Raw genomic sequence first — 10,000 nt, 5'->3', positions numbered from 1 at the left:
CAAAACAAAAGAGCAATGTGCATCAGTGTGTGTATGTATGTGCTTGTGTGGGTGGCATTATAGGCCTTGAGCCAGGACCCAAAAAATTGACCTCTCGCAATCGAACGGGTGGGCAAGTTCTAATCTGTTTTTTTGACTTCTTGGACATCTCAAGTAAACATTTTGGCATGATAACCATTGCAAACAGGTAGCTTTTTGGTAGTTATCATGTGTTGAAATGGTGCACCAGTAAAATGGAAATGTGAAAATCGGTATTGTGGTTCTTTACTATTATGTAGTTTGTTGACCACACAGGGTGCTTGAATTACCTCAGGGATGCTTTCCCTTCTATCAAGACCCTACAGGGGTTGTTAGACCACACTAATAGGCCTAATAGAATCACCTCAGCAATGTGTGAATGACAAAATGTGATAAAAAGGATAACATAAGAAATCCGATTTTTTACTTTTTTACTTTTATCCCCGACAGCAAAACAACACCAAAAAACATAATGAACAAACACATATTAACATGTGATAACCATAGCCTATGCATTAACATGGCTGCAAACAGGTAGTAAGTGAAAGATCATGCGTTGAAATGGTGGACCAGTAAAACAGAAACGTGAAAACTCTATTGTTGTTTTTTGTTATTATGCAGTTTGTTGACCACACAGGGTGCTTACATTTCCTCAGAGATGCTTTCCCTTCAATCAAGACCCCAAAAAGGTTGTTAGACCATACCAATAGACCTAATAGAATCACCTAAGCTATATGTGAATGAGAAAATGTGATAAAAATGACAACATATGAAATCGTTTTCTTTTTATTATTAAACTTGCAGGACAATGGAATACAAATCAATTAAAATATATTCTTCAAAGTTATTTTCTGGATTTTCTTTTTGATGTTCTGTCTCTCTATATTAGAATACATTTTCTCATTAATATTATAGAATGGTCACGTCTTTATTAGTGGGCAAACCAACAAAATCAGCAAGGGATCAAATACTTATTCTCCTCACTGTATGTCACCATGATGATCCTCTTCATGCTGATATACGCATGTCTTAAGTTTTTAGAGGGTTGTGCATTTTGAGCTACTTCTCAGACATTGGCAATCCTGCAGTTTACATTGATGGCTGCACTTGCAAGACATCAGTTGTAGCACTGCCTCAGGGGCTGGAGATTGACACATTCACTGTATAGTGAGCTGGTCATTTTCATAGTTGGCCCAGCCATGGTCAAGTGTTCTTGGGATTTGTGGATGCTGCTGAAGACTTGCTCTCAAGATGCCAGCCTGATAGTTGGCAAACATAGCATGCATGAGGAGGCAGTCCTCACATGGTGGAAGTTGGCTTGATTCACACGCTCCATGCTGAGTGCAGAAAAGCTGGTAGTGGGTTGTATGTATGTTCTACGTATTTGTCGATGCTATGTAGAGTTGGCACCTAAATGCTTCATGAATACATCCATGGACAGCTCCAAGTCCTGTCCCAGCTTATGAAAAACTATTTGAAAGAGCTCTGAACTCATCGTGAGCTTTAAGGCTCTGAGCTTTCCACGGCCTGCACTGTCCTTTTGTGTTTTTATGATTATTTTTTATATTTACTTTACATTATTTTTCTATTGTAGCCCTAGCCTCTTCCCCCTTACATTAGAAAATTCGCACTGGGTACAAGTAGTTCAAGAAAACTGTCACGTGGTGTACCCTGGCTGTCATGTGGTGCACCTCGACCGGCTGGCTTTAAGGTTGTAACGCAGTCCCTCTGTTATAACCTTATTGTCACCAAATTGTCGCCAAGTCTTAATCGGTTACCTAAGACTTCCTGCATTGTTAGCAATGTTGTTATAATCAGGGGCGGATCTAGGGGCGGGGCCACAGGGGCCGAGGCCCCTCCTCCAATTTGATTGGCCCCTGAACGGCCCCTGCTCTGACAATCAGCTGGCGAGAAAACCAGAAGTGGGGAATTTTTAAATGGTCACTGCAGTTCCACCTCCAAACTGTTGGTGGCAGTGCGCTGATTGCGTCAATACAACTGAATAGTCTTCCTTGAAAAAAATCTAGTGCCTCCTTAAAAATCTAGTTCTACGTGCCTCCTTAAAAAATCTTTGTGATGAACGGCTACCACTCCCCTTCCACGCGAATCAAAGAGGAGCAACATTTCTGTAAACTTAATGCCAGCCAGCAACGAGATGGAAGTTTAACAAGCTGACTTTGTTATTTGGTGAGTCAAATCTTCTTGTTTGTTGTAAGGTTTAGGTTTAGATACTGCACCCATACTTTCTAATCATTGTCTGTTTCCAACCGACCTGTTGTTGGAAGAAGTTTGCAAATGTGGAAGATGGAAAGTGATGATAAAAACGCTCCATTTAACTCCTAGAGAGATCGCAAATAATTAAAGGTGTGAATTATGCTAATCAACCATCGTTAGCAATGCCTTTTAGCCTTGGGTCATGCAGCCTTTTGTATAGCTTCGTTTGTGTTAAGTTATAGCCTACCTTGTATTTCACGTGTAAACATAGCCACTATTTGAACACACTTTCCTATACTTAGGCTACCTGTGTTTAGTCCTTTATGAGAAAGAAGTTAGAATGTTTAAATTCGCCTGTCTGCTTAGATTTGCCCCTGAATACAGTGTCTACCTGACCTAAAAACCTGAAAAAGAAAATAAATAGCTTAGTAAGCATATGCACAGTAATCCACTGCACTTGTTAGGCTAGCGTCATCACAATCACAAGTAGTTATTTTGTTTGTTGGATGGCAATAACTTTGACCTTTTTGTTCAACAAATCGAGATGACTACAGCTAATTACATGTGTTGCTCTGGAAATGGCATTATTCATTGAGATTGTGTCGAGGAGAAGTGCTCAGTGGTCTAGACTGGTTTTAGTACCCAAATGCCTAGGCCTACTATAAGTTGTACAGCAAGTCCACTTGGTAGCCTAATAAGTACAGTACAAAATAGTTAAGTGCTTAAGCTGTAATAGCAGCCACATAAGTAATGATACTGTGTTGTATGGGTGTAAAAGCCTACTTATTTGCATTTTATTAAATAAAATAACTAAATTGGAACTATAGGTTATTTATAAGTTGTATCTCTCTTACATGTGACCAACATATTACAGACAAGGTGAATTGCACTAACTGTGATTGTTTTATTTTTCCATTTGCTCTGTAGACCTGTCCCAGTGCAGCAGAGGAGCCAGTGAAGAACAGCTGTGCTGTGCTCCACCTGGACCTGATGGTATGTAGGCTATGCCCAGCCAGTATCCTGTTGAAGTTTGTCAGTTGACAACTATTCATTGCTTAACAATATTAGAGTAGAAGTACTGCATTAATCTAGATTTCCAAAAGAAGATTATGGTCTTGCCACATATAATACACATTTCACAGATCCAATATTTTGCACACATCTGCAGACAGACATGCATACATAGATTAATTTAGCAATTTAAAATGTTTATAAGTGATGGCATAATGGTAATCATTCTCTTCTCTTGCTGTTGTAACCACACACTGGTGTGTTCAGTTCAATATTTTAATTTAAAGGAAAAAAAGTTTTCTTTGCATAATGTTTGATATGTTCACTTATTTCTTCTATGTGCTTCTCCGCAGACATTTTGACGTCCAGAGCATCCTGCCATTCTGTATGCACGTAAGATCCTGACAAGAAATTGTGCAACTTATGCAAAAGTTAAAAAACAACCTGCCTTAGTCAGTGATTTCACACTATCCACAATCACAAGATATAAGCGGTGAACCTTACAATGTACATAATATGCACATTTTGCCACATCCTGAATTTGTGTGCAAACGCAAGAGTGCTTTCCAGTCATAACAGCATTTCTGCCATAGCCATGACCGACTAGGTTGTTATGATACTCCAGCCCATGCTTTTCAAAGCATTTTATGATCAAACTACTTAGTCCTGTGTCATCCACAATAACACTGCTATTTGCTTCTATCTATATGTTGTTGGTTATGTTTGATGTGTCATTCATGCACATAGATTGAATAAAAAAATAAGTATTGCAAATGATACTGATTCGTAATGTTTTATTTAAGTTTGAAAAGGAATAGGCCAGCTGAATTATTCATTTGTGTATTTGGATAGTAGCGTAGAAGTCGATGGTCTTTCCTGTCAGCATACTGTAGAAAAGTACGTTTGAAAAATGAGCAATATGTAGGTATGATGTATTAGAGTATGCAATACACTCAAGAAAATCAGCAAGGCTGGTAGCCTATTAACAATGAGGCTATGATGGGTAATTTAATTCATTAAGACTATGATGTTTTCTTGCCACTTGCTGGATAATGTGTATTGCCTTGTCGCCAATTGATGTTTATCTAAGCCGCGTCATCACTGGATATCAGATGGTGGTGACCCTGTTGGCCCCTGAAGGTTACATTTGGCCCCATGGTGGCCCCTGTTCCTAAAAAAAGGTAGAACCGCCACTGGTTATAATGTAGTTGAGCGTTTTCAGCCAAGAGTGAATTGGCCTGTTGCCAGGCTCATTTGCAGTAGGAGGCCATCAGAGGTAGAAAGAATACTAAAGAATGTAATTAAGTAAAAACAGTAACATACCATTACTTGGTTCAAATTCTACTCAAAGTAGAAGTAAAATTACCTCTTTAAAAGTGTGCTTGAGTAAAAGTTAAAAAAAATACTTTAAAAATGTAATTTGAGTAGAAGTTAGTTACTTTCAGTTTGTCTTTCTATCGCTTTCCTTAAATAGCACCCTTCGTGACCTCTGTCTTTGATTGTGACAACATAATTCTGTGTGCCCTGTTGTGGCAAAGTTGCAGGCCGAGGGTCAGCTCATTGATACAACAGCCCATTACTCTGAATTTAGGGGTCTGGATTTCATTGTGTTTGGGTCTGGGACCTTCAATTTCAAAGGCGGGGAAGTCTACCAAAGGAAATAGTCTGGTGGATTTCATTTAATTCCCAGTTGAGAGATTAAATTCATGACTAAGTTTTGTTAATAAATAATAAGTCTTGTATATCTTCTAAAAAACAGTTTTCAGGCTGCGTTGCTACTCCCTCAGATCTAGTCCCTGGTGTGTGCTCTACTATTCTCAGCCAGTTGCTTGCAACTCTATTGTGTACCGTCTAGGGCTGTCGGACTAATGGTATTGGGCCGGCGGGCCCTAGAGTCATCCAATAGATTAGTCCAAAATAGATCATTTATGGTAAATGGTAATAACACACAATTCCCCTTCATGTCTGACAGATGTTCCCCTTTATTTCAATTTTGCCTTCCTCAGTACTCAAGATAGATATAAGTAAAATACTTGGGCCAAATTGTAATTTGAGTAAAAATAAAATCACCCATTTAAATAACTACTTTGGAAATTACAAGTTACTCATCAAAGTACTCAATTACAGTAATTTCAGCAAATGCAATTACTGTAGGTTAAAGAACTTAAGTATGAGGCGGCCCCTTGTCAGTATATCAGGAATATACACATCACCACTAAAATTGTATATAGGCCTTTTTCCTCACACATGTGTTATGTTCAAGCATGCATGTCCAAGAAAAGGTATTGTATAAGCTTGAATTGATGTCTATCCCTGCTATTGTCTAAAGGGTGCCTCATACTTAAGTACTACTTATTACTACTTAAGTGTTTTTGGGAAACTCAGACAATATACCAGCATATAGTTACCAGCAGGGACAGCCAGATGAAGGTAGATATTTGAGAAGAAGGAGACAAATGCAAGCAGAATCATAGAGTCAACTCCATCTGTCAGGCACAGACACACAGCCACTGCCACACCAACACGCATGCACATTATGTGTTTTCTCTGGGTTTCTGGTAATGTGTGGAATGATCAAAATTTGAGAATAGCATAACATATGAATTAACTTATTTTCACATAGTAAATGTACTTTCATTACCAGACACAGAAGCAGTAACTGTAAGGGAATGCAACTCTCCATTTTTTTGATTGTTAATAATGTAATAGTGAAACATGTAATCTGTTATTCCCCATTACTGGCCTGCTCTTTTCCAAACCCAAGTGATTGTATCATAGGCATGCACAGATCTAGGAACGGACTTGGTGGTGCTAAAGCATCTGCCCCTTCGCAGTATTGGACGAAAAAAAGGCCCTTTTTGAAAGTTCTTGTTATTTTGTCACAATGTGTTCCATATTGGCATGATCATCTACGGTAGAAATTCTTGAGATCAAAAGCATGTGACAATTCCCACTGATATAATATAGTTTATAATACAAGGGTGGGGAATCTAACTTATGTCTCAAGGGCCGTTTACGGCCCCTGATGTAATTTTAATCTTATGCAGTTTCACATGGAATATAGTTCATGTACATGTTTTGTAAAGAACTCTTAGAAATTTAATTTGCAAGAGAAATTGAAGTTATGTTTTCAGGGGACCTAGAGGAGGTGGAGTCTGTTGTGAAGGTGCCCACTTTCAATATAGGCCTGAACTGCAGGGGGAAATCCTGATTTGTGTTCATAGTGCAGCCTTTTATAAAATTTGAAGTGGCCCACGAATGAAAACGGCTCCCCCACTCCTTTTCTAACCTAGCAAGGAAACTGGAAGTTCCACATGCCCCCCGCCCCCACCTTGAGCACCTGCCCCCAAAAATGTCTGTGCATGGCACCGGATTGTATAGTGTAGTACACTCTCAACAACAGCATGGTACAAAAAGTGACTTTATCCTCTCCAAACACCCTTAAGGGCTCTGCATACTTCACGTGCGCATTTTGTCGCGTGTGGCGCGAGAACCATTAATGACGTCATCACTTGCGACAGACTATTCATACTTCAGAAGGCTTTCGCTCGCATTGTTGGAAGTGCCCTCTGCTGTTCATGAGAGAAACGGCAGTATCTTTCGCAACTCGCAGCGTGAGTTCTACGGATGTATAAAATAGAAAGCCAAACACGGCTGCTGTAGGGCTACTGAACGTCTGACTTGTGACTTACCACATTGAAACATATATTTTTTGTTGTAGCCTACATTGCCAGATCATTCCAAGACCATGTGAGAGCATTGTTCTGGCGGCAGAATTTTTAAATATATCGCCGAACACAACGTGCTTCTGAACAAAGTAAACAATTGTTTCATTGAACAACATTTAAGAGAGAAGATAAAATAACTCTCTAGGACATTTTATTATCCTCAAAATGATGCATGATCCATTCTGTAGTAGCCTACAGTAGTTGTAGCCTCTCTTCGCAACTCCTGCTTTGTCTGCCTACCTGTATGGTCGCTGGTGGCGCACGACAAGTTACAAAATATCTGGGGTGCACGACGTCGCGCCACGGCAGCTCACGACACGGCGTGTGACGTCATTTTGGGTCACGTGACGGCGCGAGTGAGGTCGCGAGTGAGGTCGCGAGTGAAGTATGAAGGAGGGTAGCGCCAGTCACGACAAGTATGAATCCCCCTTTAGTGATGTAAAAAGTGTAGTCTCTGCTTTATCCAATAGGTCTTTGTCTACATATCAAATTCGTGTAAATTAGTTCACATTTAAGTACATTACACTTTGTTTGGATAATGAAACATAACTTTTAAGGAAACTTGAAATATAAAACCCACCTGTATTGTAATGTACTGGGAAAATTGTGTGGTGATGCATAGAAGTTTTTTTTTCACTCTTGAGAAATAAACCCTCATTTTTAAATGAAAAGTCAGTGAAAATGGGGGCCTGAACTAAATTAAGTGGGAAATATGTGTAACGTGCCCTTTGAACTATCTAAGAATTTTGTGTAACAACTTTTCCTATAAATATATTTACCTCACAGTCATTTTTATGTTCAATTTATCAAGATATTAGCAAATTAGCCTAGGCGTTTTTAGTGTAAAATGGTTCAAATAAGAAATGCATGATAAATATGATAAAGCTACTGTTCTGCAAAGGTTATCATACCAATTCATAAACTGGACATATATAGCAATAATAAAATACCAACAAGACTTTGCCCACCCTTTCGATTGCGATCGGTGGTCTGGCTCATGGACTATTAGCTGTCAGACTCTCCTCAAAATCACTAGGGCTTTCCCTGCCCACACACACACATGCACGCGCTCACATGCACACACTCTCATACACATGCACACTCTCATACACATGCACACTCTCATACACACACACACACACACACACACACACACACACACACGCATACACAAAGATGCACTCTCATATATAAGCAACCACGCTCCCAAACAAATGCATGTACAGACACACACACACACACACACACACACACACACACACACACACACACACACACACACACACACACACACACACACACACACACACACACACACACACACACACACACTAGGCATTTCCCTGCCCACACACATGAACACCCCTTGTCTTCTTTTCTTTGTTATTAAGTATGCCTTGGTGCGTCAGACTCTCTCCCACCCACATATCCCCCCCTCTCTACCCCCCTCTCTCCCCAGTATCTTTATTCATCTTTCTCTCATTCTTGTCTCACTCCATCTTGGGTAGAGAGAGAGTGGCAGACAGACAGGCGGGTAGGCAGGCAGACTAGCAGGCAGACCGGCAGTGTGTGCGTGTGTGTGTCTTCTGAGTGACAGGGCCAGCATTCAGGTGACATTATTATTTCTATTTATTTTTTATTTTTTGGGGTATTTTTCAACTTTATTTGTTAGGACAGTGTGAGAGGTGGACAGGAAGCAAAATTGGGAGAGAGACGGGGAGGGGTCGGCAAAGGACCCGGGCCAGGAATCGAACCCAGGTCAGCCTCATGGCAAGGGAGTGGCCTACCGGTTGGCCATGGCAGGGCCCAGGTGACGTTATTTTCATCCATACAAGTGTGTGTGTGTGTGTGTGTGTGTGTGTGTGTGTGTGTGTGTGTGTGTGTGTGTAAGCAAGATAGCCTCAGATGATGATATTTGCTACCATACATGTGCATATGCTGTCATCCAGAGTATGGTGTGTATGTGTACCGTATGTGCGTGTGCACTTTTCAGGTGCCCTTAGAGGAGGACATTTGCATGGGATATGGAGACTTGAACACACACGTCTTTCTCTTCTCTCTCTCTCTCCCTTTTTCCCTCTCCTCTCCCTCTCGTGTGTGTGTGTGTGTGTGTGTGTGTGTGTGTGTGTGTTCATGAAGTGAGTTTGACTTTGCTATTGCGTTGTACTATGCTGCATTGTGGCTTGTAGCCTATGAGCGGGAATGTTTTGGAAACAGAGAAAAAGAAAGGATATGGAAGAGGGAGTGTATGCGCGTGCGTATGCGCGTGCGTATGCGCGTGTGTATGCGAGCGCACACACACTTAAAGATCGCCTGGCTCCAGGCTTTGACAGCGCACATACACACACAATCAGACATGTGTACAGTCAGGACTGTGACTTGTGTGCGTGTCTTCTTCTGTGTGTCAGCTGACAGTAATCAGTCTGAGTCTGACACACACACACACACACACACACACACACACACACACACACACACACACACACACACACACACACACACACACACACACACACACACACACACACACACACACACACACACACACACCATCTTGTCAGCTGTATTATCCATCTCCTGTAAGCTCCTGTGTGTGCAATTTAAGGCAAACCCCTTAATGCTACCATATATATAATGCTAATGTAATAGTGTACACACACACACACACACACACTCACACGCACGCACACGCGCACGCACGCACACACACACACACGCTAATGCAGTTTAGAGTGTTGGCAATCAATGGCGTTTATATTCAGCCGAAGGGGATACCCAGACATCCTGTCTCCCAGTGTTGCCAGATGTGTCTGATCAAATCCTGCCCAAAAGGTTCTCAAAAATTGCCAAAATGTGCTAAATTCAGCAGAATTTCAATTAAATTGTATTGATTTCTATGGGCATAAAGCTAAGTTTTTACCCGTAGACGGCCATCTCAAGCAGCCCAATTGGGCAGGTAACCGCCCAATATGGCGACACTGCTGTCTCCCCCTCTCTCATACACTTAAAGACACACACACACACACTTA

The 10,000-nt window shown here is 41.0% G+C and overlaps 1 protein-coding gene and 1 long non-coding RNA gene across 2 annotated transcripts in view; both read left to right on the top strand.

Annotated features, from left to right (window-relative positions):
- Positions 1-10,000, top strand: part of stard10 (StAR related lipid transfer domain containing 10) — a 25,559-nt gene that overhangs the window by 9,126 nt on the left and 6,433 nt on the right. The gene's annotated exons all lie outside the window — the stretch shown is intronic.
- LOC134453533 (uncharacterized) lies at positions 2,120-3,917 on the top strand. Its single transcript, XR_010035640.1, has 3 exons — positions 2,120-2,205; positions 3,160-3,225; positions 3,597-3,917. It is a non-coding gene; the product is annotated as an uncharacterized LOC134453533 (long non-coding RNA).

The sequence above is a fragment of the Engraulis encrasicolus genome, chromosome 8 (assembly GCF_034702125.1).
Source record: "Engraulis encrasicolus isolate BLACKSEA-1 chromosome 8, IST_EnEncr_1.0, whole genome shotgun sequence".
Taxonomy (NCBI): domain Eukaryota; kingdom Metazoa; phylum Chordata; class Actinopteri; order Clupeiformes; family Engraulidae; genus Engraulis; species Engraulis encrasicolus.
The sequence above is the reverse complement of the archived record's forward strand: the minus strand, read 5'-3'. Positions and strand labels throughout refer to the sequence as shown.